The sequence below is a fragment of the Ictidomys tridecemlineatus genome, chromosome 9 (genome assembly GCF_052094955.1).
Source record: "Ictidomys tridecemlineatus isolate mIctTri1 chromosome 9, mIctTri1.hap1, whole genome shotgun sequence".
In the NCBI taxonomy this organism is placed as follows: Eukaryota; Metazoa; Chordata; class Mammalia; order Rodentia; family Sciuridae; genus Ictidomys; species Ictidomys tridecemlineatus.
Window position 1 is genome coordinate 93,740,114 of NC_135485.1, and position 27,740 is coordinate 93,767,853.

Sequence of the window (27,740 nt, forward strand, 5' to 3'; positions counted from 1 at the left end):
ACCAAATTATGCTGTTACATGCAGTAATTCTTTACCCCTGGCCCCCATTTAGGTGGGGGCTTTATTAAAGCTCAGACTTGTTTTGAGTAGGAATTAAACTCCCCTCAATTTATCTTTTTGGCACTGTGGACGACTCCTCCACCTTCAAGCCTCTCTGGTTCACCTACTTTTTCTGACCATGCCACATGCTTTTTATGTTAATGTGGCTTTAGTCTTTTGCATTTATCTAGAGATAATAGCTACTTTCTTTCTGCTTTGCTACAGCATGTTACAGAGATCTGGTCCTTATAGACTAGTCTGCTAATAATAGATTATGATCTTCCTGGATTTTAAGTTCCTTAAAGCCTTCAAATGGAATTTTTTCTAATTCCTATATTCCTTTGGTGTTGTGGATGAGTGCCTAGAACATGGTATATATTGACTGAAGTACACATATTGATGTAGGTAGACAAGTAGGCAGGCAAATTGGTGTTTTAGTCAGCTTTTGTATCATCATAATCAAAATACCTTACTTATAGGGAAAAAATTTATTTTGGCTCACAGTTGGCTGACTGCATTGCTCAGGGCCCAAGTGATAACACATCATGGGGAAGGGCCCAGTGGTGGACAGCTGGTCAGCTCGTGGCCACACCCCACCTGCCTACAGTTACCACACAGTCAGTTCACTTGAACTAGAGGTTATAGTTCTCATAATCTAATAATTTCACCTCTGATTATTTCTGCATTAAAACAGGAGCTTTGGCAGGGGGGTTGGAGGAGCACCTTACATCCATACCAGAGCAGTAGGTATAGAGATAGAAAATTAAATACTAGATAGACAAATAGATAGCAGCTTCTGGACTTTAATGTTTTAGACATTGGAAACATTTCAAAAAAAATTTAGGGACAACCACAAAATTCTTAGGTTTAATTTTTCCAATTCAGAGCATTAAAAAACATTATAAAACTTTGGTCTCCCTATCTACTTTCATTTTATATGAGAAAGAATGTATTAATCCCAAATTAATAAGAAGGACATGAATCTTAGACTAAAGCCTAGAACTTTAATTTAGATAAACTGGGTAAGAATGTGACAACAGCCTAGTTTTGATCTTCTCATTTCTTTTTCTGGAAATCTTACAGAGAAATCAGGATAACAACAATACCAACCACAACAGAAAGTACATCCTCAGCAAAAGGACACTGCAAACATGCCTGTTATATTGAGGTGTGATCAAAGGGCTACATTTGAGAAGTGGACCTAAGAAGCCACGTTGGTACAGTCATGGTCTTGGGAGGAGTGGGAAACCGAGAGAGCTGGTTGTGCCAATCTCAGACTGACAGCTGACACTCACTCCTAAAATGTATGGTCCGGCCTTAGTGGGGAAGGCTATGAGCAATACTGAAATGGAAGAGAGCAATAGCAGGAGAAGAGAAGGTGTGGATGGTGGGGGGGGCAGCATAGGAAGGGCTCAGGGGGGATCTGAGGTGACTAGATTAAAAACGATGTTTCTGAAAAGGGAAAGGAAAGAAGGCCACACCTGGGCTCCTCCTTAGTCATAGCTGGGGAAGCTCAAAGCTGTCTGGAATCTCACTCTTGTGAGAGCCAGGGGAGGTGAGAGTCCAGCAAGGCCCTATTATAAAGAAATAACTCATTTCTCATCACCAGAAGAGGTGTCCAGAGAACTATCCTATGTCCTTCCTCACACCACAGAAATCTTTAACGAATGAGTAGTGTGGAGAAAACAATATGTTCTTATACTCATAAACAGAGCATCCGAACCAAGAAACCCTAAGAAAGAGTAAAAATAAAGTTATCATAAAACAAATGAAAATTATAACTTGAAATTCCTACATGCATTGGAAAAAAAAAATGAACACAACTCTTTTGACTTCTATGATGAAGCTGGATGAGAATGAGAACAAGGGGAAGAGACCTGTCGAAAGTAATTCAGTCATAGCTTTTATTTGTGATTCATTAATGGGACAGCCTCCCTTCTATAAAACAGAATGATACTCCCATCTGGCCATAGTAGACAAGGGATTTGTAAGGCAACAAGGAAACAGAAAGACAATAGAAGAAACAACAGATTGGTTAACATCAGGTTACCTCAGGTTACTTCAGTATAAGGGTTAAAGAAGAGGGGACTTCCTTACCATGTAGACCAGATTTAGGTAGACTGGAACCTCCCATTTCAGGAAAAAAAAAATTTTGTCTGTTTTGAGATCTGCTCCTTTAAAATTTTGGTTGGATCATGTGGCTTTTAGCATTTTGGTCTGATCTGGTCGCTTGGGATCAAGTGCCGGCGCTCCATCCAGAACAATGGCCTCCCATAATTTCTGTTTAACATACTTGGTATGATATTGTGTGGTACAGTCAGGAAAAAGAAATGAATTTGTGAGGCTTAACTATATGTTGGGAGAAAAAAAAACTCATGCATGATTCTAGAAACTCTCCTGACAGATGAATTGTGAAGAGTTTATTTGCTATATTTCCTATTCTAAATAAGTCTGGGCTTCACACACACAAAAAAATGAAGGATCATTTAAGGATTTGAAAGAGAGTGAGCTAATTCAATCCATGTTTTTTGAAGATAGCTTTAGTTTCTTAGTTTCTTGAGTGAAAGATAAACTGTACAGGTAAGCAAGTGGTCACACACAACAAAGTCAGTTAAGAAACTATTGTGAAATTTCTGTTGACTTTTTCATCTATCACCTACTTATTGAGTACCTACAATATGCCAGGCCCCATCTAGGGCCTCTGAAAATAGCACTGAACCACAAAGGGTCCCTGGGCAAAGGTAGTTTACATCCTAGCGAGTTGAGACCTCTATCACAACAAATAGACACACACAGTGTCAGGTGACTGTATGTGCTATGAAGACAAGTAAAGCTAGGCAGTAGCACAAAGAATGAATGATGCTGGGGTGAAAAGGTCAGAGAAGACCCCCCCCCCACAGAAGAGGAACCCCCCCTACTCCCGCCATTTGGGCTGAGACTTGAACAAAATGAACATGTAAGCCACGATTTGATCTCAGTGAGAAGATAGTATGTTGACAGAAGTCGGGAGCTAGGGGTAAGTGTTAAACCAAAGTAGTTGGAGACTCTCCATTCATTGAGATAGTATTAAAACAAATCCTGGTGCAAATAGAAGAATCAAAATGACAGAGATGCTGGGTATGGATAGGTTAACTGGGAAAAGAGAGGCTGAGAAAAGAGAGACTAGAACACTGAAAGATTTGGAGGCTTCCAGTTACCTCCAGGCAGATTTAACCAGGGAAATGTCTTTTTTCTTAAGACGATAAATTCACTTTTGTCTGATGAACACAAAGTTAAGAATGTGGCTCGTGGTAGTAATTAGTCAATCTTTTTTCCCACCATTCATTAGGAATAATCCTATTGCACTCGGAGGGAAAAAAGAAAAACAGGAAGGGGGATGATTTGGCCACCAAATGCCTTCGAGAAAAAGGACCCAGTAAGTTGTTCCAGGAATGTAGTGTTACAGCCCCTCCCAGCTTAAAAGGGAATCTTGAGTTGACCCTCTTCAAAATTATTGTTCCTTGTAAAATGGTACAGCTACTCTGAAAAATCATTTGGCAGTTTCTTTAAAAAACTAAACATGCACTTCCCATATGACCTGGCAATTGCACTCTAGGGCATTTATTCTAGATAAATAAAAAACATGCCCACATGAAAACCTGTGTGTGATTGTTCACAGCAGCTTTATTTATAACTCTTAAAAATTAAACACAACCAAGATGTCCCTCAGTAGAGGAATGGTTGAACAATTATGGAACATTCCTACCATGGACTACTACTCAACAAGAAAAATATACAAGCTACTTTTTTTAAAAAAAAAAAGAACTTAACCTTTATTTGTTTTTATGTGGTCCTGAAGATCAAACCCAGTGCCTCACCCCTGCAAGGCAAGTGCTCTACCACTGAGCCACAATCCCAGCCCAAGATAAAAGTGATTAATTGATACATGCAACAACTTGGATAGATCACAAGGGCATTGGGCTGAGTTGAAAACTCCAAGCTTGAAAGATCATACACTGTCTCTACACTCTCAACAAGAACGACGTAGAGGAAAAGTTTATTTTGGTTCATGGTTTCAGAGGTTTAGTCCATTGTTGGCTGAGCCATTGCTCTGGGCCCAAAGTAAGGCAAAACATCATGGTGGAAGGGTATAGTGAAGGAGCACTGCTCCATTCATGGAAGCCAGGAAGCAGAGAGAGGGAAGGAGAAAGGGGTAGCAAGGAAGATGAACCCTTGCACTGCCATGCTCCGGATGACCCACAGCCTCCGGCCATGCCCCACTATTCCATTTGGCCATTCAAACCAGGATGAACTGATTAGGATAGCTCTGTCATAATCTAATCATTTCTCCTCTGACTATTCCTGCATTAATTCAGGAGACTCTTAGGAGATACCTCATATCTAAACCAGAACAGTACCTATGGTTTTGATATTTTACTGATTGCCTAAGATCTAACCATGGGGGAAATTGAAGGAGGAGTATACTAGACCCAGCTATACTGCTTTGATAATTTTTGTGAATCTGTAATTTTTTAATAAAAAAAAAGCTTTGAGATTTTTACTGAGGGTCTCTAGACCTAAAAGGAAAAATTATCGACCACTTATTTCTGATTTAGGAAACTTATACAAATTTAGAGTTAATTTTAATAAAGCATATTTGCATTTCACAGAATGTTATGGACTCTTCAGGGTCGTCTAGAATAGCACACATTTTAATCAGAAATAATCTCTAAAATATCACTTATGGCTTCTGAAAAAAAAATTGGAGTCTGATCTTTATGACAGATTCAGGATAATTCAGAAGTAAATTCAGCTTTTGTTTTTGTTATTATTTGGATCTGGCATGTGTCCCCACTCCCATCCCAAAGTCTTTTTTTTTAAATTTTTTATTTTTTTTATTGGTTGTTCACAACATTACAAAGCTCTTGACATATCATATTTCATACATTAGATTGAAGTGGGTTATGAACTCCCAATTTTACCCCAAATGCAGATTGCAGAATCACGTCGGTTATACATCCACAATTTTACATAATGCCCAATTAGTAATTGTTGTATTCTGCTACCTCCATCCCAAAGTCTTATGGGTTTGTCCCAGTGCAGCAATCCATTGAAGGATTCATGGTTTGAATGAACTTTTGGGAGGTGGTGAAATGTGTGGGAGATGGGACCTAGTAAAAGGCTGTATAGGTCATGGGGACATGCCTTTCAGGACTGTATTAATCCCTGGCTCCTTTCTCTCTCCCTCTCTCTCACTGGCTTCCATGATCTGAATAGCTTTCTTCTTCCCCATACTTCTGCCATGATGCTCTGCCTTATCTCAGGCCAAAGCAATGGAATTGGCCAACCATGAAATGGTAAGCCAAAGTAAACCTTTCCTCCTCTAAGTTGCTCTTGTCAGGTGATTGGTCATGCAATGAAAAGCTAACTAAGGCTGTGTGGTAGTTTAAAAAAATTACCTCTTCTTTTCATTCTTCCAGGTCAAAAAGATTAGTGAGGTATCCACTTGTAATTTAAGTTCAGGCCAGTCCACGCAGGGTGGCAAGAGCAATGTAGCTGTCTATAATGTAGCTTCAGGTTGCTTTTTCTGAATTATTATATTTGTAGAATGCTCCATAGTGGTAATTTCCCAATTTAAGAAAATCCACCTTCTGTCATATATATAACCCTTGCTTTTTGACCATCCGATATTTGGGTGAATTATAAAGGTTTTGTTGTTGTTTTAAGATGGAGTCTCACTATGTTGCCCAGGCCAGCCTTGAATGCCTCAGCTCAGGTGATCCTCCTACATCAATCTCCCTCCTAAGTAGGAGGGATGAGAGGCATGTGCCATGTGCCAAGTTTAAGAGGTATTTAATTGCACTAGTTCTCCCCTTGTGGAGGCCTTGTCATATCAGGATGCCAAGCTCAAGTGCCATTGACTCTTAAGTTTTCCCTGATCTCCCTCCCTCCACCCATTAGGATACAGAAGCCCCTTGATCAACCATAGGGTTATTAGCAATAAATCCATCATAAGTTGCAAAAATCATCACCATAAAATTCACTTAATACACCTAATCTACCAATGAGTATCACAGCTTACCTTTAATGTGCTTAGAACACTTACATTAGCCTGCAGTTGGGCCAAAGCACAGGACATAACACCTATTTTAAAAGAGTATTAAGTATCTTATGTAATTTATTGAAATCCCATATTCAAAAATGCTGGCAGAGGGGGTGTGGGGGTTGAGCAGACCAGTCGGTGAGGTCGGGGGCCAACCACCACCATGATCCTGTGAACAACTGCCTCATCAAGGAGATGCTCATGCTCAAGTTCACGAATGCAGCTTCCAGAAACAAACCAGAAGCAGAAGAAGTAACATTTGCAGATACTCCTATCGTATTTCAAATCCTAATAGAGACAAAATGAAAGTGATGATCTGTATTTCTTTGAATTCTACAAAGAACTTCAAGCACATGGTGCTGATGAGTTATTTAAGAGGGATAATGGGGGTTTCTGGGTAAATCTAGAATCAGGATATAATGTCTCTTTGCTATTGTTATGGTCTGAGTGCATCAATACAAGTTATAGTTTATAGATTAGAAATAAAGATTAATAAAATAGTAAGTATAGTCATAGTGACTCCATCTTTATAGTTCCCATGTGAAAATGTTATATAAGCTGTTTTGAAGAAGCATTTTTTTAAAAAAATGTTTTCCTGTGCTTCATACACCTGCAAATGTACTTGAACTCGGGATGTACAACACAACTGTGCTCGAACCCACGATGTGGTTGTCTAATTCTGCTCTGCTAACTGCTTTTCTCAGCCCTTGTATCCTGCTTGTTTGCAATTTGTAGATTCCATAAGATGAGGTTTTCTTCCCTAAATGTTAGAACCAATGTTAGAATCTAATATTTTCTTCCTTAAATATTAGACCACTTGGGCTCTGGCAGAAGCATCCCTGGCCAGGAAGGGATAGATAAAATAAGATTCTTTAATTTGTTTCAAATCCGGTCTTTGTGTGCCTTCTGAGCAGTCATGCCATAACACTACATGACCTCGAAAATCTGTCTATGTCCAAGGATTTCACTGTGCATCAGGCTGGCATGTTGAAGAAAAGTGTTTTGCCTCCATCTTTGAGAAATACTTCCAACTCAAGAAGAGGGCAAGGAAGTTATAGGGCAGTTATCCATTATAGGGATGATGTGACCTTGTACTTTGAATCTAAAAAGGACAGTCACAGTAGTCTTCCACTCAGCATTTAAGGATGACAATGATGTGGTTATTGGAAAGGTGTTCATGCAGGAATTCAAGGAAGGACCCAGAGCCAGTCACACAGCCCCCACCCCCCCACACACCATCCCACCTCACCCCCCTTTCTCTCTTTGGTTAATGTATTTTTTAAATTGTTTATTTATTTTTATTCTAATTTGTTATATATGACAGCGGAATGCATTGCAATTCATATTACACATGTAGAGCACAAATTTTCATATCTCTGGTTGTATATAAAGTATATTCACACCATTCCTGTCTTCATACATGCACTTAGGGTAAGGATGTCCATCTCATTTCACTATCTTTTTTACACTCCTGCCCCCTCCTTTCTTCTCTCACCCCTTTACCCTATCTAGAGTTTGTCTAAACCTCCCAAGCTCCCCCTCCCTACTCCACTATGAATCAGCCTCCTTATATCAGAGAAAGCATTCAGCATTTGTTTTGGGGGGATTGGCTAACTTCACTTAGCATTATCTTCTTCAGTGCCATTCATTTACCTGCAAATGCCATTATTTTATTCTCTTTTAATTCGAGGTAATATTCCATTGTATATGGAATATTACCACATTTTCTTTATCCATTCATCTACTGAGGAGCATCTAGGTTGGTTCCACAGTTTAGCTATTGTGAATTGTGCTGCTATAAACATTGATGTGGCTGTGTCCCTGTAGTATGCTGTCATTAAGTCTTTGGGGTATAAACTGAGGAGTGGGATAGCTGGGTCAAATGGTGGCTCCATTCCCAGTTTTCCAAGAAATCTCCATACTGCTTTCCAGATTGGTTGCACCAATTTGCAGTCCCACCAGCAATGTATGAATGTGTGTTTTCCCCCACATCCCTGCCAACACTTATTGTTGTTTGTATTCTTAATAGCTGCTATTTGTAATTATTATTTTTAATAGCTGCTAATTGCTAGAGATGTTGAACATTTTTTTCATATCAACTTAACAAAAGAAGATGATTGTATATCATCTTCTGGGAAGTGTCTTTTCAGTTCCTTGGACCATTCATTGATTGAATTATTTTTGTTGTTGTTGTTGTTCGTGGTGGTGGTGGTGGTGTGTGTGTGTGTGTGTGTGTGTGTGTGTGTGTGTGTGTGTGTTGTGAAGAGTTTTGAGTTCTTTATATATCCTAGAGATTAGTGCTCTATTTGATGTGTGTGTGTTGTAAAAATTTGCTTCCATTCTGAAGGCTCTCTATTCACTTTGTTGATTGTTTCTTTTGCTGAGAAGAAATGTTTTAGTTTGAATCCATCCCAATTCTTGATTCTTTATTTTAATTTTTGTCTACAGGAATCTTATTAAGGAAGTTGGAGCTTATCCAACATCATGGAGCTTTGTGCCTACTTTTTCTTCTATTAGGTGCAGGGTCTCTGGTTGAATTTCTAAGTTCTTGATCCACTTTGATTTGAGTTTTTTTTTTTATATCAGTGACAAATCTTCTAAAGGAGAAATGAGAAAAACAACCCCATTTATAATAGCCTCAAAAAACCATAAAATACTTGGGAATCAACTTAATAAAAGAAGTGAAAGTACTATACAGTAAAAACTACAGAACTCTAAAGAAAGAAATTAAAGAAGATCTTAGAAGATGGAAAGATCTCCCTTGTTCTTGGATAGGCAGAATTAATATTGTCAAAATGATCAAAGCATTATACAGATTTGATGCAATTTCAATCAAAATCCCAATGACATTCCTCATAGAATTAGAAAAAGCAGTCATGAAATTCATCTGGAAAAATAAGAGACTCAGAATAGTTAAAGTAATCCTTAGCAGGAAGAGTGAGGCAGGTGGCATCACTATACCAGAACTTAAACTATACTACAGAGCTATAGTAACAAAAATAGCATGGTATTGGCACCAAAACAAACTGATAGACCAATGATACAGAATAGAGGACACAGAGACTAACCCACAAAACTACAATTATCTTATATTAGACAAAGGTGTCAAGAACATGCATTGGAGAAAAGATGGCCTCTTCAGAAAATGGTTCTGCGAAAACTGGAAATCCATATGCAACAAAATGAAATTAAACCCCTATCTCTCATCATGCACCATACTTACATCAATTTTTTATCTTCATTATCAAGTGATTGGGAGCTATGGCTGCCTGCTGCTGCCCAGTATCCAGAGTTATCTACTGCATGTTGCTAGCTAGCTAGGGAAAAGACTAAACTTCAAGTTTCTAAGTAGTATTTCTACTGAATTAATATTGCTTTTTGTAAAATTGTACTTTGAACTGTCATTTTGGGGGCTGTATGTTAATTACTTTTCTTCTACATGCCCACAACATGAAACTTACCTTCAGCCCAAAAGTCATTCGGCCATCTTTTACATATTCTAATAACATACCTGTGATTCCACTGAATTTTAAGATTTTGCTGGCAAAAGCTCAATCTTAAAGTATTTACTATAGTTCTTCTAAAATAAGCAGGAAAGAAATGGTTGAATTGAATTTATACAATCATATAATAAACTTCCCCATATGAAAATTCAGTCCCCAGGATTTAGAGAGTTCTGAATATTAAAGCTAGGAAGAAAACAATCCTTGGATTTCTAAACTACAAGCAGGCAAACTGAACTTAAGTAGGAAATTTAGTTGCAAACTGTAAAGTAAGCATCTCCGTAGGGAAAAGTGTGATTTGGACAAAACCTAATTTGAATGCAGATGTTCTAGACTAAGATTAGTGCATGGTGAGCATTTAGCATAGTGCCTGGCAAAGAGCTAGGACTCGGTAAATGCTACCTACTACACATTTCATCAATTGGGTTTTTTTTTAATTTTTTTATTGATTTTATTATTTTTTTTAAATACACGACAACAGTGGAATGCATTACAATTCTTATTACACATATGGAGCACAGTTTTTCGTATCTCTGTATATAAAGTGTGTTCACACCGATTTATGCCTTTATACATGTTCTTTGGTGGTTGTTTTTTGCATTACAATTCTTAATATACATATATACCACAATTTTTTATATCTCTGTTTGTATATAAAGTATGTTGACACCCAATTCAAGTCTTTATACATGTACTTTGTATGATAATGTCCATCACATTCCACCATCCTTGCTAATCCTCTGCCCCCTCCCTTTCCCTCTTGCCCCTCTTCCCTATCTAGAATTAATCTAATCCTCCCATGCTCTCCCTCCCAACCCCACTAGGAGTCAGTCACCTTATATCAGAGAAAACACTTGTTTTTTGGGGATTGGCTAACTTCACTTAGCATTATCTTCTCCAACGCCATCCATTTCCTGGTAAATGCCATGATTTTGTCTTTTTTAATGCTGAGTAAAATTCCATTGTGTATATATGCCACATTTTTTTTTTATCCATTCATCCACTGAAGGACATCTAGGTTGGTTCCACAGTTTAGCTATTGTGAATTGTGCTGCTATAAACATTGATGTGGCTGTGTCCCTGTAGTATGTTTTAAATTCTTTGGGTCTAGACCTAGGAGAGGGATAGCTGGGTCAAATAGTGATTCCATTCCCAGTTTTCCAAGGAATCTCCATACTGCTTTCCATATTGGCTGCACCAATTTGCAGTTCCACCAGCAATGTATGAGTGTGCCTTTTTCCCCACATCCTTGCCCTTGTTGTTGTCTGTCTTCATAATAGCTGCCATTCTGACTGGAGTGAGATGATATCTTAGAGTAGTTTTGATTTGCATTTCTCTGATTGCTAGAGATGATGAGCATTTTTTTCATATATTTGTTTATTGATTGTATATCCTCTTCTGAGAAGTGTCGTTTAGGTCATATGGGATAGCATAAAAAGACCAAATTTAAGAGTTATTGGGATAGAGGAAGGCATAGAGGCCCAAACCAAAGAAGTTAGCAATCTGTTCAATGAAAAAATATCAGAAAACTTTCCAGACATGAAGAATGAAATGGAAATCCAAATCCAAGAAGCCAACAGAATGCCAAACACGCAAAATCACAACAGATCCACACCAAGAACATTATAATGAAAATGCCCAACAAACAGAATAAAAAGAGAATTTTAAAAGCCACAAGAGAAAGGAATCAGATTACATATAGGGGTAAGCCAATTAGGATAACAGCAGATTTTTCAACACAGACCCTGAAAGCTAGAAGATCCTGGAATAACATATTTCAAACTCTGAAAGATAATGGGTGCCAACCAAGAATCTTGTATCCAGCAAAATTAAGCTTCAGATTTGAAGATGAAATAAAATCCTTTCATCAATTGTTAAGATGTACCATTTTGCACCTTTTATCCTGAAGATTTAGTATGCACTCTGCAACCCATGGCATCTTACAATCTCTGTCAGCCAGATGTAATCTTGATGGGGTTGTTTTAAAACCTTCCCATGACACCATTTAGTAAGATAAAGTAAGTACCAACAATTAAGTATTTGAGGTGCAGCAAAAATATGCGAATTATAATTGTGCCTGGTTACACCCTGATCTAGTGCCTGTCACAGAATTGGTGCAAATATGTGCTGAATAACAACTAATATGATAACCTTTGGTTATAATTTGAATTTTAAAATACCTCATAAATTGGAAATGCGTCTAAAAAACAAGAGCTCCTTTCCATTGGTAATGCCTATAAATGTCAGTAGAATGTCACCCTCATTCTGTCTCCTATTCAGACATTGGCACCAATTACTGCAGGAAAGTTGCACATTAGAAAGGCAGATGGTATTTTACAAATATATGCATTGAAGGGACAAAAGCATAAGTGCCAATGGGGCCTGGGGCCTGTCACCATCCCTTTTCTACACAATTGATCTGGAAATGCTTCCTGTTTTGTTTTGTTTTGTTTTAATTGAAAATGCCTTCCCTGTGTTACTCACTTCCAAAAACTACATGCTAACTTCATTTTTTAAAGTAATATGAATTTCTTGGTTACAATTATAAAATAAATATGATTCAAGTGAGTTTTCAAAAATTCACAATGCTGTACAGACATTATGGAACACATTATGGAGGATGATCAGAAAATTAAATGGAAGTATCATATGACCCATCAATCCCACTACTGGGTTTATATCCAAAGGGAATGAAATCAATATGCCAAAGACATATCTACAGTCTCAAGTTTATTGCAGCATTCTTCCCAATGAACAAGATATGATAATCCTCATGTCCAATAGAGGATAAGTAAAGAAAGTGGGACACACACACACACACACACACACACACACACACACACTCAAACAGAACATAATTCAGCCTTTAAAAGGAAAGAAATGCTGTCATTTGCAAAAACATTGATGGATCTGGAGGACATTATATTAAGTGAAATGAGCCAGGCTTAGAAAGGTAAGTACCACATGATATCACTTACATGCAAAAACTAAAAATGTCAAACTCATAGAAGCAGATCATAGAAAATGGTCACCAGGGGATGGGACAGCGGTTGGGGAGCTGTTGATTAAAGGATGCAAAATTTAAATTGGATAAGAGCAAGTAAGTTCAAGAGATCTGTTGTATAGCATGACAACTATACTAAAAATGAGAATGTATTGTGTTCCTGAAAATGGCTGAATAGATTTGATTAAGTAGGTGAGAATGCATATGCTCAATTTAGCCATTCCACAATGTACACATATTTCAAAATGTTATGTCTACATAATTTTTATTTGCCAACCAAAAATTAATTATTAATTATTTTTTTAAAAGAATCACCATAGAATGGGGAAAGAGAGAGTATCATAGGTCTTCTCTTAAACCTGATGGGTTGTATTTTCCAGTTTTCTCCCTTGATCTTGAAACTTTATAGAAATACTATAAAGAGAATTTTGTTTCATTTTTCCAGAATGAAAGAGTTGAGGAACAAATATACCAATGTATACAAAGATGTGGAAAAAACTCTTCCTCTGCAATTCATCTCTTCTCTTTTACCACTGTCCCTAACCACACTCCCAAGACTCAGACATTTTTATCTTTCTTATCCTACAAATCTAACCAGTCACTAAGCCCTAGACAATTTGCCTCTAAGATAGCACTGTCCTATCCCCATTTCCATATCGACCGTCAATTCAAGTTCAGGCTCTTTTTATGTGGCTCAGGCTATGCTAATTTTCTAGATCACTTCCTTAATCCCAGTCTTTCCTGTCCTGAGAATATTTCACACTGGTGCAAATGGATTATCAATTTTGTATTCAACTATCAGAAGCTCCTTCTTGCCACCTTAGTGGCTAAAAGACACCCCACATCCAGTAGGTCCAAAACTGTGGCCCTGCTCTTCCTTTCAAGCCCTCATTTCTCAAAACCTTTTCCTCTCAATAAATGTTGGACATCTCAAAATGAACATGTTCAATTTACAACTCCCAATTTATGCTTTAAAACTCATTCTTCTGGTAGTCTTTTCCCATCGTTCCAGATAACTAGGACAAAAAGCTTAAGTCTTTTTTGATGCCTCTCTTATCCCCACATTTAACATTAACTGCATCAGGAAAAAAAAATCTACTGGCTCTAATATCAAGATAAACATTCCCAACCCAGCTACTTCTCAACACCTCCTTTGTGACTTCCATTGCTAGCTGGACTAAGCCATGGTCACCTTTTGTCTGGATTGCTGTCACACACACCCTCATGGGTCTCCCACATTATATCTTTGGCACTATAAAATTTACCATTCTCATTATGTATCTATATGACCTTTTAAAAACATAAATAAGATTTACACCACTGTTTGAAGCATGACAAGGCATTCAATTTCCTATAATGCTGATTCCCTTCCATCCTTTACATTTTTGTTGAAATGTCAACTTCACAATTAATAAAATGGCTTAATAAAATCAAACCTGCTCCACCACCCAGCATTCCTGAGCCCCTTTCCCATGTTCTATCTTAATTTTTCATAATATTTCTTATCATCTCCTTATACACTGAACGATTTTCTAATTTATTAGCTTTATTTTCTTTCTCCCCCTCCTATAACAGAAGCTTCACAAGTTCAGAAGTCTTTGTCTATTTTATTCATAGATATCCAATAATACCTATAAATGTGCTGGGCACACTATAAACACTAAATATTTTTTAGTGACCTGAATTAATTAAATGCCAACCAATTTGACATGGACTTTTTTAGGCATGGGAGAAAAACACCCTAACAAGCTCTAACCTCCTTTCCCATCCTCATCACTGACTTCAGTCATGAGTAGAGTGCTCGGGTTTAGTTTTTGTGCAAATAAAGTACTAGGAAAAAGGAATGCTTCCATAAAAAGAATCTTTAACTCTAGGTCACTTTTCCAAATTATGGTGCTAAAAAGGAGACAGTCATTTGCAGTCATTTCCAAGGTGCCTGCTTCACAGTTTCTAAGTCAAGATGGAATAGCACCATCTGCTGCCTGCTGATGTCCGTGAAAGGCCTTACATGGGACTTCTGTAAGCAGTTGGTTCTCTAATGCATTTTAATAGTTAGCTTTTTGAACTTTGCTGTGTCTCTCATGTTATCATACAAAACCTTCATCTGTCAGTATGAATTTTCTCCTCCCCTTCTCCCCAAAGAGGCCAAGCACAAATGGCTTCTTCTTCTTCTTCTTTTTTTTTTTTTCCTGGAAATGTCCTTTTGAATACAGAAAAGACCTTGTCTGTAGAGTATATTATCCTTCAAATGAACTAAGATACTTTACCTGAATTTATTCTAGTTTTTTAAAGTTTATTTTGCAATTAGCATCAAAAAGAGTCTGTTTACCTGTTATTCTATAGCTTACATAAATATAGTATATGCACAGAAATGATTCATCCATGGAAATGTAGAAAATTTTATTTAATTTTTTTTGGGGGGGCAGGCAGGTACTGGGGATTGAACTCAGGGGTTCTCGACAACCAAGGCACATCCCCAGCCCTATTTTTTTGTATTTTATTTAGAGACAGAGTCTCACTGAATTTTTTAGCACCTTGCTTTTTATTGAGGCTGGCTCTAAACTCATGATCCTCCTGTCTCAGCCTCTGAAGCTGATGGGATTAAAGGTATAGGGTCTTGATTTAACATTTGAGCAGTCATCTTAAATGTTAACAGCCATCTTATGAGATAAATTTTGCTTTCCAGCACTTCCTCTTACTGGAACTCTCCCCACCCTCATTAGTGACCTACCCCATGGTACCATAAGCCTAAACTAATCCCAGAAGGACACCACCCCTTTGCTCTGGAAAGCCCCATGGTACCATCAACCTAAGCCAATCCCATGCTATTCCCCCCCCCCAGCTCTGACACAAGCACCCAAGCCTATCCCACAGCACCACAGCTACAACTCCAAACCCCTACCCCACAAAAGCCCAACACCCAAACATCTCGGGGCCTCTCTCCTCTCTATAGAGAGGTGGGCTTTATTTGTCAGCTTAGAAAAATACATTTTTGTGTGAATCTCTGCCTGGTCTCTGTCTTTCATTTCTCGCTTGTCTGTCTCTTGCTTTCTCACTTTCCTTTCAAAAAGAGTCCTTTCAACAGGAATGTACCATTTCTAGTGTTCTGGCATATTAGCCATTGAACATTATAATTAACAGTCATAAATAAAGACAGTAAGATATTTCTTTCCAGTAAAAATACACTTCTTAGACTTGATTTTCAGAAATGCTAATGTCCCTCTTTTTCTCCATAAAGGATTACTGCATTCATTGTTTATCATAGGATCTATTAAACAGAACCAAGTTTGTTCCATCTTAGAACCACTGGTGTTGTAGGGACAGATGAGACAAAGCACCAAAGATAGCAGGAAACAGTTTTATTTGGCTGTAGCCAGTTTTAGAGGACACAGCTTTTGCTGTAATCAATCAATCCCCTGAATCCCACCCAAGTTCAGGGAGTTTCAGAACTTTATACCCAGCATGTAAGGGGAGGGGCTCAGAAGTTCACAGTCTGCAGAAGTTCACATAAAAGCAGCTTTTTCTTTCACTGTTTTGGGCAAGTTAACTCTTCAAGAACAACATCTGAGAAGGGGAGAGCTTATTCTCCCCTTTCTTTCCTCCCCCTGCCAGCTGTTACCATGGAGCCCAAATGGTAACTTCTCTTATTTTAGAAATGTAGACATCTCTGTGAAGCCCAAGCTCAAGGCCAGAGGACTTGTCTACACATTTCTACAAACTACTATACTGGATACATTTGTGAAAAAATGAGTAAGGGGCTGTGCAGCACCTAAAGTGCTGGTATCTTCCGGGCCAGTGGCCTCGTAAAACAGGGCAACACAAAAACAGGAAGTTTCTCTACATTGAACTCTTTTGCAGAGACTCTTTTGCTGACCGTCCTAAAATCAGCCATGATGAAGATTTCTGGAGAAGCCCAGTTAAAACTTTTCTGTGGAGAAAGGGGGTACCACTACACTGGTTCATCCTACAAATATTTATTGAATGCCTACTGTGTGTACTATTATAGGTGATTGTGATTCAATAGAATCCCAAACTGACAGATTCCTTGTCTTCAAAGTTTTATTCCAGTTGTTGGATATTGTTTATGTAGTGTTAGAAGATAGACAGTCTCTGTCCTCCTGGCAACTGGTATAGGGAGAAACAATCAATAAGCAATATGAATAAAATATGTAATGTATCGAGTGGTGTCAGATTGGATTGTTCGCCCACCCCGATTCTTTTGTTGAAGTCCTAGCCCCCAGTACCTAAAAAAGTGACCAATTAGGGTCATTATACATACAATTAAATAGGGCAAAGCAAGGTCATAGTTGGGTACAGTAGGCTTCTAATCCAATATGTTTGGTGTCCTTTTTGAAAAGGAGACACACACATGCACATACATCATCTAAACATGAAGACGGAGTTCTGTGTGTTAGATGCACAAGCCAAGGGATTCCAAAAATTACCAACAAACTGCCAGAACTGGGAGAGAGGTATGGAAGAGATCATCTCTTAACAAACCTCAGACCAACCTGCTGCCACCTTGATGTCAGACTTCCTGCGTCTGCAACTGAGATACTACATTTCTGTTGTTCTAATTCACCTACTTTGAGGTACTTAGATGTGGCACATGTAGGAAACTAATAAAATGGTGGCAAATTCTACAGAAAAATAAATTAAAGCAGGGGAATAGGAGAAGATACATGGATGCTGCCATTTAAGTTAGAGTTACTGTCTGAGTGTCTGCCTAATGGGGATAGTGGGTTTCCTTTTGGGATGATAAAAATGTTTTAAAATCAGCTAAAGGTCATAGTTGCATAATATTTCGAGTACCCTGCATGTACACTGAAAGAGAGATAATGTATGTTATGTGAATTTCATTTCAATTTTAGAAAACAGAGTGGCCAAAGAATTCCTCTCTGGCAAGGTGAAATTTTAGTGAAGACTTGAAGATATAAACTCCACAAAGACAAGGAATAAGGATTGGTTCATTTTCTCCCTACAGCAGGTATTCAGTATATATGTATCGTACTGTTAAATCAGCAAACATGAGGAGGGACTGCACCTTTTAGTCTGAAGAGTCTGAGCTGGAGAGTGACTTACATTTGAAAAAAAAAAACTTTTTACTGTGGACATGTTTTGTACCAAGTAAAGAAAAATGAACTAATAAGCCTCCATCCACATATCACCTGGCTTCAATAATTATCAAAATTTTTCCCATGTTATTTCATCTCCCTTTAAGGAAACTGAGAATCCAAGACAGCCAATTTATATGAAATATCTAGTGTGCATAGCTGTACTCTATACATATTTGTTGTTCTCCTAAGTTTTAGCTTTCTATGCTAGCCTACACATAAAATTTCTCCTCAATATAGACTTTACAGGAAAAAAACATTAGTAACAGGTGGTTGTTTCTAATAGGTCAGAAATCAGCTCTTCCCAAATCCTCCCCTTTGTTTACCACCTTCTAGCCTAGGAAGGAAGAAGATCCCACATATATAATGCCAGAAGATAATAACCAATGTAAAGACTAATACAACTAGGGTGAAGACTAATAATAATATCACAGAGCAAATTAATAATAATAATAGCTACCATTTACTAAACATGTCCTAAGTCCCAAATTCTAAGAGTTTACTAGAATTATCTCATTTAATCCTTTATACAATTGTATAAAGCATTATTAACACCCTTTATTTTTCATATGAGGAAACTCCAGTTTCAAGAAATTGACTGACTTTCCCAAATGTGCACAATTGGTGAATTGCCGATCGACAAAAGTATTTCCATTCTATGGATCCACAGTGTTTTAGTCAGCTTTTTCGCTGCTGTGACCAGAACAACTGTAAGGAGTAAAAGTTTATTTGGGGGCTCACGGTTTCAGAGATCTTAATCTATAGAAGGCCAGTTCCATTCCTTGGGGATCAAAGGCTGAACATCCTGGCAGGAGAGTGTGGCAAAGGAAAGCAGCTCACATCAGGAAGCAGAGAGAGAGACTGCACTGGCCAGATACAAATATATTCCCATAGCCACGCCTCTAATTAGTCACTTCCTCCAGCCACACCTCACCTGCCTCTAGCTATCACTCAGCTAATCCCATCAGGGATTAATCAACTGATTGGGTTAAGACTCTCACAATCTGATCATTTCTCCTCTGAACCTTCTTGCATTGTCTCACAGGTGAGTTTTGGGGGGGACACCACCTCTAAACCATAACACACAGTGAAGACACAAGCTAATTTACCATGCTCTGGATGCCCTCTACCCGTTGCCAAAGGCATTCCATGTGCAAGCCTTGACCATGTGCAAGCATCTCACAAACACTCAGCCCAAGACAGCACACATTACCGTTCTCCTGCCAAAGTTCTAATTGGACTAATTTCAGTGTAAATGTTGGGCCCATCTTATCCCTTCATTTTGGCTAACTGCACAAAGAAAGTTACAAAGAGGGAAAAGAAACGATTGAAATAATTCAGTTCAGTGTTGACAGCCTATTTCAATCTGCCAGTTGTTCAAATGTTCACCCACATAAACCAGTTTAATAATGTTCACCCACATAAAGCCTGTTAATACTGACCAAAATCGTGCCTCCACTGCTAGAAATTTGAATAGAAATACACAGAAGAGGGCTTTTTCCCCCTTTCTCTTTTAAAAGCTATACCTTCAGTGGAAGAAAATAATACCACTCCCTACTGTGTAAGATAGACTCACATTAAATATAATTTTAAATTTTAAGTAATTCTCATTTCACTGCATGTTTTCCTTTATTTCTTTTCTTTTTTTTGAGAGAGAGAGAGAGAATTTTTTAATATTTATTTTTTAGTTTTCAGTGGACACAACATCTTTATTTTATTTTTATGTGGTGCTGAGGATGGAACCCAGCACCCCGTGCATGCCTGGCAAGCGCACTACAGCTTGAGGCACATCCCCAGCCCCATGTTTCCCTTTTCTTTTTTCTGTTTTTCTTGTACTTTTTGCTGTTTTAATTTTGTTTTGTTTTAAAACAAGCTCTTTATTAGAAAGAAGAGATAAATAATTACACAGATTTCATCACAAGTAAACCTTCACATACTTAATTTAGAAAATGATTCAAAGAAAGGAAAGAATATGTGTAAATTTATTATCCAGTAATTAGGTTAAACATGAAAATATAGTTAAAACTAATTGACAAAGGAAATACCCATTAGTTTACAAATGCTCAACATGTGCCCCTCATTGTGGCACACATTAAGCCTCTAGTCAATTAAACTCAAACCCTTTATAGCATATCACAGATAAGTGTTTGGAATGCAGCTCCAACCAATCTTTTAATTCCTCAAGACAGTAAGGAAGAGGATTGTCTGATAGGACCAATGAATTGTATTTGGCTATTTCTATGGTTGGTTGCTTTAGTCTATACATATCCCTTACTTACAAATACAAATCACTCGAATCATAGTCTTTCCATGTGAGCTGTCCTTTCATAACACCCAGTGTTTAGAACTATCAAAGCAGCCTTTCAAACATCATCATATATCTCAAAATAATATAAAAATTATTGATAAATGAAGAAAGAGCAGTATAAACATACTTAAAGGCTTGGAAATAACTCTCTAGGACTCCACTGAAGCTAAAAGACATTGCCTCCGGGGAGCAGAATTGGGTGTGAAGAGTGGAGCTCGAATTGAGTTATTTCATAAAAACTGCTCAGAAAGCACTCAGTAAAAATTTGACACTGTTACAGTCACTACTGTTAGTATTACTATCATTATAGGCTTGTCTATATTATTTGATATTTTACTTCCTATAGAGTTAATTTGGCTTAATTTCCTTTATTTTAAATGAAATGACACAGAAACAAAGATGCTGACTTACTGAGGGATAGTAGGACTTAGAAGTTTATGAAACTATTCAGATTGTTTTTCCAGTGGTCCCATTTCATAAATGAGAAAATTAAGGTGTGGACCACCTCAAGCTCTCGTTCTCCACTTCAAACCCTCCGCCAACAGCTCCATCTCATCTGTAGAGGACATGCAAATGTGCCTGTTGGTACCCTGACTACAGAGAGCTAACAGATGGATGACTCCAAAAATGCTGTGCTCCAGACCCACCGTGGAGTTGGAGCTGTGGCCATGATTCCCGCATAGCACTGCCGCAGGAGTCTCTTCTTTCCTTCACAGAGGTCATACTCCAAAGTTCTCACAGCCTCTTCTAGTTTCCTCCCCATTTTTTGAAATTTTTTCCCCAATAAGAAACACTGACCTCAAAAAATTACTCTTTTAAAAGAAGCCAAGTTGATAGGATCTATATATAGAATAATTCTTTCTAGATGTTCACCTGTGAGTGGCATCATGCAGGATTTGCCTTTCTAGGCCTGGATTATTTCAACTTCACTTAATGTTCTCCAGCTCCCTGCATGTTGAACAGGATTGCATCCTTTTTGTGGTGGATTCCATGGTGTATAGAGACCTCACTTTATCCATTCATCAGTTGATGGCCACATAGATTGCTTCCCTTTCTTGGCTCCTGTAAATAGTGCTGGAATAACCACAGGAGTGCACATGTCTCTTCAACATACTGGTTTCATTTTCTTTGAATATATACCACATTCAGCAGTGGGAATGCCGGATCATAGCTCTGTTTTCTATTTTTCTAAGCACTTCCAAACTATTTTCCATAAAGTCTACTCATTTACATTTCCACTAACAGTGTACAAGTGTTCCCTTTCCTTCACATCCTCACCAGTGCTAGTAATTTTAGTCTTCTTGGAAATACCTATTCCAGGAGGAGTGAAGTGATATCTCATTGTGATTTTGATTTTTATTTCCCTGATGATTAGTGATGTCAAGCATTTTTTTTTCACATACCCATTTTCCATTTGTATATCTTCTTTTGAAAATGTCTTTTCAGGTCTTTTGCACGTTTTTTTATTGGATTACTTGTTTCTTTGCTATGGAGTTGTTTGAGTTCCTTCGTACTCCGGATATCAACCCCTTGTCACATGTATGATTTGCAAATATTTTCTCTCTTGATGTAACTTACCTCCTCACTCTGTTGATTGTTTCCTTTGCTATTTCAAAGCTTATGAGTTTGATGTAATCCCATTTGTCTACTTTTGCTTTTTCTTCCTATGAAATTGGGGTCTTATTAAAAATATTTGTATATTCCAATATCCTGAAGTGTTTCCCATATATATTACCCTAGTAGTTTCATAAATATGTCTTTAATCTTCTTTGATTTAGTTTTGTAACTAGAGATAGAAGTCTAGTTTGAGTCTTTTGCAAGTGGATATCCAATTTTCCCAGGACTGTTTGTTGAATAGACTGTCCTTTCACCAATGTGTGTTCTTAGCAACTAACTTTATTGAAGAGCCATTAGCTCTAGGTGCATGTATTTATTTCTGGACTTTCTATTATGTTCCATTCATCTTTATGCCTATTTTTATGCCAACACCATACTGTTTTGATTACTATAGCCTTGGTGTACATTTTGAAGTCAGGCATTATACTGCCTCTATTCTTTTTGCTCAAGAATATTTAGGCTATTGGGAGCTTTTTGAGGTTTCATAAAAATTTCAGGATTTTTTTTTATTTTTATGAAGAATGTCAATGGTATTTTGATAAAGATTGTACTGAATCTGTAGATGATTTGGGGTAGTATGGACATTTTACCAGTACTGATTCTTCCAATCCATGAACACCAGATGTCTTTACATTTTTTTTTGTGTGTGACTCTTTAATTTATTTGACCAGTGTTTTACATTTTGCATTGTAGAGATTTGAAACTTTTTGGTTAGATTTATAGTTTTGTAGCTACTAAATGAGATTGCTTTCTTGATTTCTTTTTCAGACAACTGGCTCTTGGCATATAAAAATGTTATTGATTTGTACAGGTTAGTTTTGTATCTTGCAAATTTGATTAATTGATTTAGTAGTTCTAATAGTTGGGGAGGGTTGATGGAGTCTTTAGGGTTTTCTACATATAAGATCATATCTTCTGCAAAAAGTGACAGTTTGACACCCTCCTTTTCAATCCAGAAGCCCTTTAGTTCTGTCTCTTATCTGATGGTTCTAGCTCAGACTTCCAATACTATGTTGATTGAAAGTAGTAGAAATGAGCATCTCTATCTTGTCCAGATTCTAGACAGAGCTAGCTTTTCCAAATTTACTATGATATTAGTTGTGGGTTTATTACATATTATCTTTTTTTACATTTTTAATTTTGTTTAATGTAGCTTTCAACCTCAGTATTTGGTTTGGTTTTGTTGTTTGTTTTTCAATCTATTACATTTCTCTGCAAAGCATTCAATTGTTTCTCTGTGTTTTCTTAAAACAGCTATTTAAAATGACCTGTTGAAGAACATGTACTTATTGATTGCTTTTTGGTCATGTTGTGATTTTTGTCTATTAGGTAAGATCACAGTTCCCTAAAATTCTTGGCCCCTAGGTTTACAATGAGTGTTATATCTGTGATGAAAGATTATGTATTTATTTTAGTCTTCATATGAAATCTGCCTTTGTGACTCCAGAAATTCTGAGGCTGATTATTTTCTCAGTCTAGGGTCACTGTCACTATTTCAACACTAGATGGAGCACTAAATTCACATTTGCTGCAAGTCCACAGTTGGTGTGTTGTCACTGTCTCAGCACCAAGAGACACCCCAAGTAAAGTTTGTCACAAATTCATACCTGGTGATTTGTTCAGGATGGACCCGAGGAGTACCTAAATAGGATAGTCCACTTCTACCAGCCTCCATTTGGGGGTTGGAGTGAACCCAGACGCCTCATCTTCTGTTGTGGAACCGCAGTCAAGTGCCTGCAGATTCTGCCCAACACTGGACCTTACCATGGAGGGTCCTGCCCCAGTGTGCTAACCAATGACTTGTGCTTATCTCCTTCTTTCTCAAGAAGACGGTGACTCCGTGTTATGCTGTCTGAGCTTGGAGGAGGGATGTGACCCATATCTTCATTCTGGGTTGCACCTGGAGCCCAAAGTGCTCTGAGACCAGAACAATACAAGGGCAAGACCATGGTCCCAACTGATTGTGGCCTCCCTTCTGCTATGATGTATTCCTGGCCTGAGACTGCTGCAACCAGCCAGAGGTGACACTGGCCAGAGCACAAGTTCATCCCACCTGAGGCCCTGGGTTTCCTCTTCCATCAGAAGAGGCCCAAAGGCTCCATCCACTGGCACAGGCCTGGGGGCAGGGATCACTGGGATTTGCCTGGGGTTGTGTTTTACTGGCTATGCACCAAGTTCCAAGGTAAAATTCTGTGTTTGCTTCTCTATTCTATTTCTTAGCAGATGGAGTCTGTCTCCACACTGTGATGAGGTTGGAGATGGAGTCTAGAGGCAGTTCCAGTATCTCAGTCCTTGGATACTGGCCTCGGGGAAGGGAACACTGGGCTCTTCCTTGTACCAGGTTTTACCATTGAAGACCAGGAACCAAGTTCCAAGCCTAGGACTTGAACTTAACTCCGCCTTCCCTCCCAGCAAGATCTACACTGTGCTGCTTGGAATTAAGGGGAAGGTGACATAGTGACATAGGCAGCTCTTTCCTCCCTGCCTTCTTCAATGCATCTTTTTATATTATTAGACTAATGCCTGGTACTTTGTTAAGTATTTCTACTGAACTATGGAATATGTAAAAGTCAACAAACTCCAAACTGAATTTATCATCTCTACCCATTCCTGTCACTGCCGTCCCACCTCTTCATCCTGGTGACAATAAGCTCTTATCTGGGAAAAATGGCAACTCCTTCTACCCCCAAAGATGGGATCATTTTAAACAAGTCTCCATTCTTTATTAATTGGTATTATAACTATCTTATGATCAATTCCCTATGGAAAATGTCTGTACATTTACATCCTGATTTGTTCTACTGTTCTCTCCTTTTGTAGACCTACTACTGTATCTCACCTCAGGGGTGATTCTCATCTGGACTACCCACCAACCCCCCCAGTGGAAGTTAATCCCCACTCCATCCCCATTAGTTCTGTATTATATTGTGAGAATACATCTATTACATCAGAATATTTTGAAAGAGAGAAATGGTAAAAATCCATTAGGAACAACCTATTCTTTATTCATAACCTTGAGTTCAAATCATATTCTTCACCCACAAATAATTCCATGGAGGAGACTGGTGGCTCCATGATGTCTACTCTGTTATCCACTTGGTGACCTAAAACAACAGGAACTTATTCTCACAAAGATCTGAAGGACAGGAATCTCAGGTGAAGGTGTGGACAGGGGCACGCTCCCCACACAGGTTCTAAGGGGAGAATCCTTCCTGATCATCCTCCAGGTCCTGGTGGCTCTTGACTGACACTGCTTGGTTTGTGGCAGCACAACTGCACCTTCTGCCTCTATCTTTACACGCCTTCTTTCCATTGGTCTCCATGTCCTCTCCTCTTTATTAGGAATACCAGCTGCTGGACATACAGCCTGCCCAAAATCTGGGATGATTTCATCTTGAGATAGTCTCTCATATCAAGACATGTGTGCAAATCTATGTAGAATGTAGTTAGAAATTGACAAAGAGAAGACGACATGTCATGGGGGTTCAAAGAAAGGAGGAGTAATTTTCATCAGCACTTACAAAGGCCCTGTTTCCAAATAAGATTGTATCCTGAGGTGGATATAAACCTGGGGGTACACTACTCAACCCATTATAGATGGAAAGAAGTTGAAAGAAGTTCAGAGGATGAAGTTTAGAACATCACAGAGGAGCCTACAAGGAGGGAGAATGATCACAGGGGGTAGAATGGTAGGGCAGGTTTCAGACAATGTGTTTAGGGAGCATGAGGGAGGAAGGGGTAAGAAGAAGGATGAGGGATTGTGAAGATAAAACCTTAACTTTATGAAACTTGCATTTTGCAAAGCAAGGAGTTTTCTATCATTTGACATTCAAGTTCAAATACTACCCTCTCTCCTATAATAGCTAACAAAGTTGTTGCTTAGATTATCCTAATATTTTGTTTGATTATAAAAATATTTTTCCTTTTTAAAATTTATTTTGTTTTTAATTGACACAATAACTGTACATATTTATGGGGGACAATGTGATATTTTGATACATTATGTAATAATAAAATCAAGGTGTTTAGCGTATAGATCACTTCTTGTATTTACCATTGCTTTGTGGTGAGAATATTCAAAATCCTCTATTTTGAAATATTCAATTCTTTATTATAAACTCTAGCCACCATAATGTGCAATAGAACACCAGAATTATTTTTGTTAACTATAAGTTTATATTCACGGAATAACACCTCCCCCTCCCCTTCCCCATCCACTCCAGCCTATGGTAACCATTCATGTATTCTCTACTTCTGTAATATCAGCTTCTTTACATTGTACATACGAGTGAGGTCAAGTAGTATTTGTTTTTCTGTGGCTGGCTTAATTCACTTAACATACTGTTCTCGAGGTTCCTCCCTATTGTTGCAAATGACAGGATTTCATTCTTTTAGATGGTTCAATACTCTTCCATGGTGTGTATAGACCACCTTTTCCTTATCCACTAATCTGTCATTCTTCAGAGACAGACACTATTGTGACTGTACATGAGCATATACCTTATTTTAAAATGCAATAGCTGAGGCTTAGCCAGGTAGGTGACTAACTAGTAAATAAATGTTGGAGCCAGACACCCATTCTAAAGCCAGCTTTGCTAAAACACTGCCACATCACACGCTCCACCCCACCCCCACCAGAAAAAGTCCTCCTCCTTTCTTTGAACCCCCATAGCATATAGTCCTTTCTTTGTTAATTTCTAGCTATTTTTATAGATATATTTGCATACATGTCTTTTTTTCATATCACAGTATATTTTCTTTTTTTATTTGTTCTTTTTAGTTATACATGACAGTACTTTGACATATCCATAACTTCCCATTCTTCTGGTTGTATAAGATATGGAGTTACACTGGTTGCCTATTCATATATGAACTTAACAAAGTTGCGTACAGTTCATTCTATTACCTTTCCCATTCCTATTACCCCTCCCTTCCCCCCATTCCCTCCTGTCCAAACTGCTGAACCGCCCCTCCTCTCTCCCGATTAACTATTGTGAATCAGCATCCGCATATCAGAGAGAACATTTGGCCTTTAGTGTCACCCAAGTCCCACATGGGCGATGGAATCAGGGTCACTCTGTGTGAATTGGGCTGTCAACCAAAAGACCACACAAACACAAGATACCTTTTTCGGGAGTCAGGGACAGCTCTGCAACCTCAGGGGTCAGCTCCGGTGTTGGAGGGCTAGAGGAGCAAGGGAGGCATGAGGTAGGGTTTTGAAGGGTGTAGTCCTTGCTTGGTGATGTCTTGTGGTCAGCAGATTGATTGACATCTTGGCAAGTCGTACCCATCTCAGGTGTTGTGTGGGGTCACAGGCAGAGTGAGAGGAAAGGCACTTTTGCGTGGAACAGCCCAATCAGGGCACAGCACAATGCCAGACCAGTCCCCTCATATGCTCAAATGCGCATAGCTCACACACACAGCCCATGGATGGCTCACAACACTTTAGTTTTTTGGGAATTGGCTTATTTCACTTAGAGTGATAGCTTCCAGTTCCATCCATTTACCAGCAAATGCCATCATTTCATTCTTCTTTATGGCTGAGTAATATTCCATTATGTATGTGTACCACATTTTCTTTATCCATTCATCTATTGAAGGGCACCTAGGTTGGTTCCATAGCTTAGCTATTGTGAATTTAGCTGCTAAGAACACTGATGTAGCCACAGCATTATAGTATGCCGATTTTAAGTCCTCTGGATATATGCCTAAGTGTGGGAGAGCTGGGTCAAATGGTTCCACATTTTCTGAGGCATCTCCATACTGCTTTCCAGTGTGGCTGTACCAATTTGTAGTCTCATCAACAATGTATGAGTGTACCTTTTTCCCTACATCCTCACCAACATTTATTATTCCTTGTTTTCTTGATAATTGCCATTCTGACTAGAGTGAAATGAAATCTCAGTATAGTTTTAATTTGCATTTCTCTAATTTCTAATGATGTTGAACATTAGCAATTCATTTTTTGTTGACTGTTCATAGTTCCTCTTCTGTGAAGTGTCTGTTCAGTTTTCTTTGCCCATTGATTGATTGGGTTATTTGTTTTTATGGTGTTAAGGTGTTTTTGTTGTTG

The 27,740-nt window shown here is 38.3% G+C and overlaps 1 pseudogene; it reads left to right on the forward strand.

The window, feature by feature from the left end:
• Positions 1-27,740, forward strand: part of LOC101973736 (actin-related protein 2/3 complex subunit 2-like) — a 74,010-nt pseudogene that overhangs the window by 25,934 nt on the left and 20,336 nt on the right.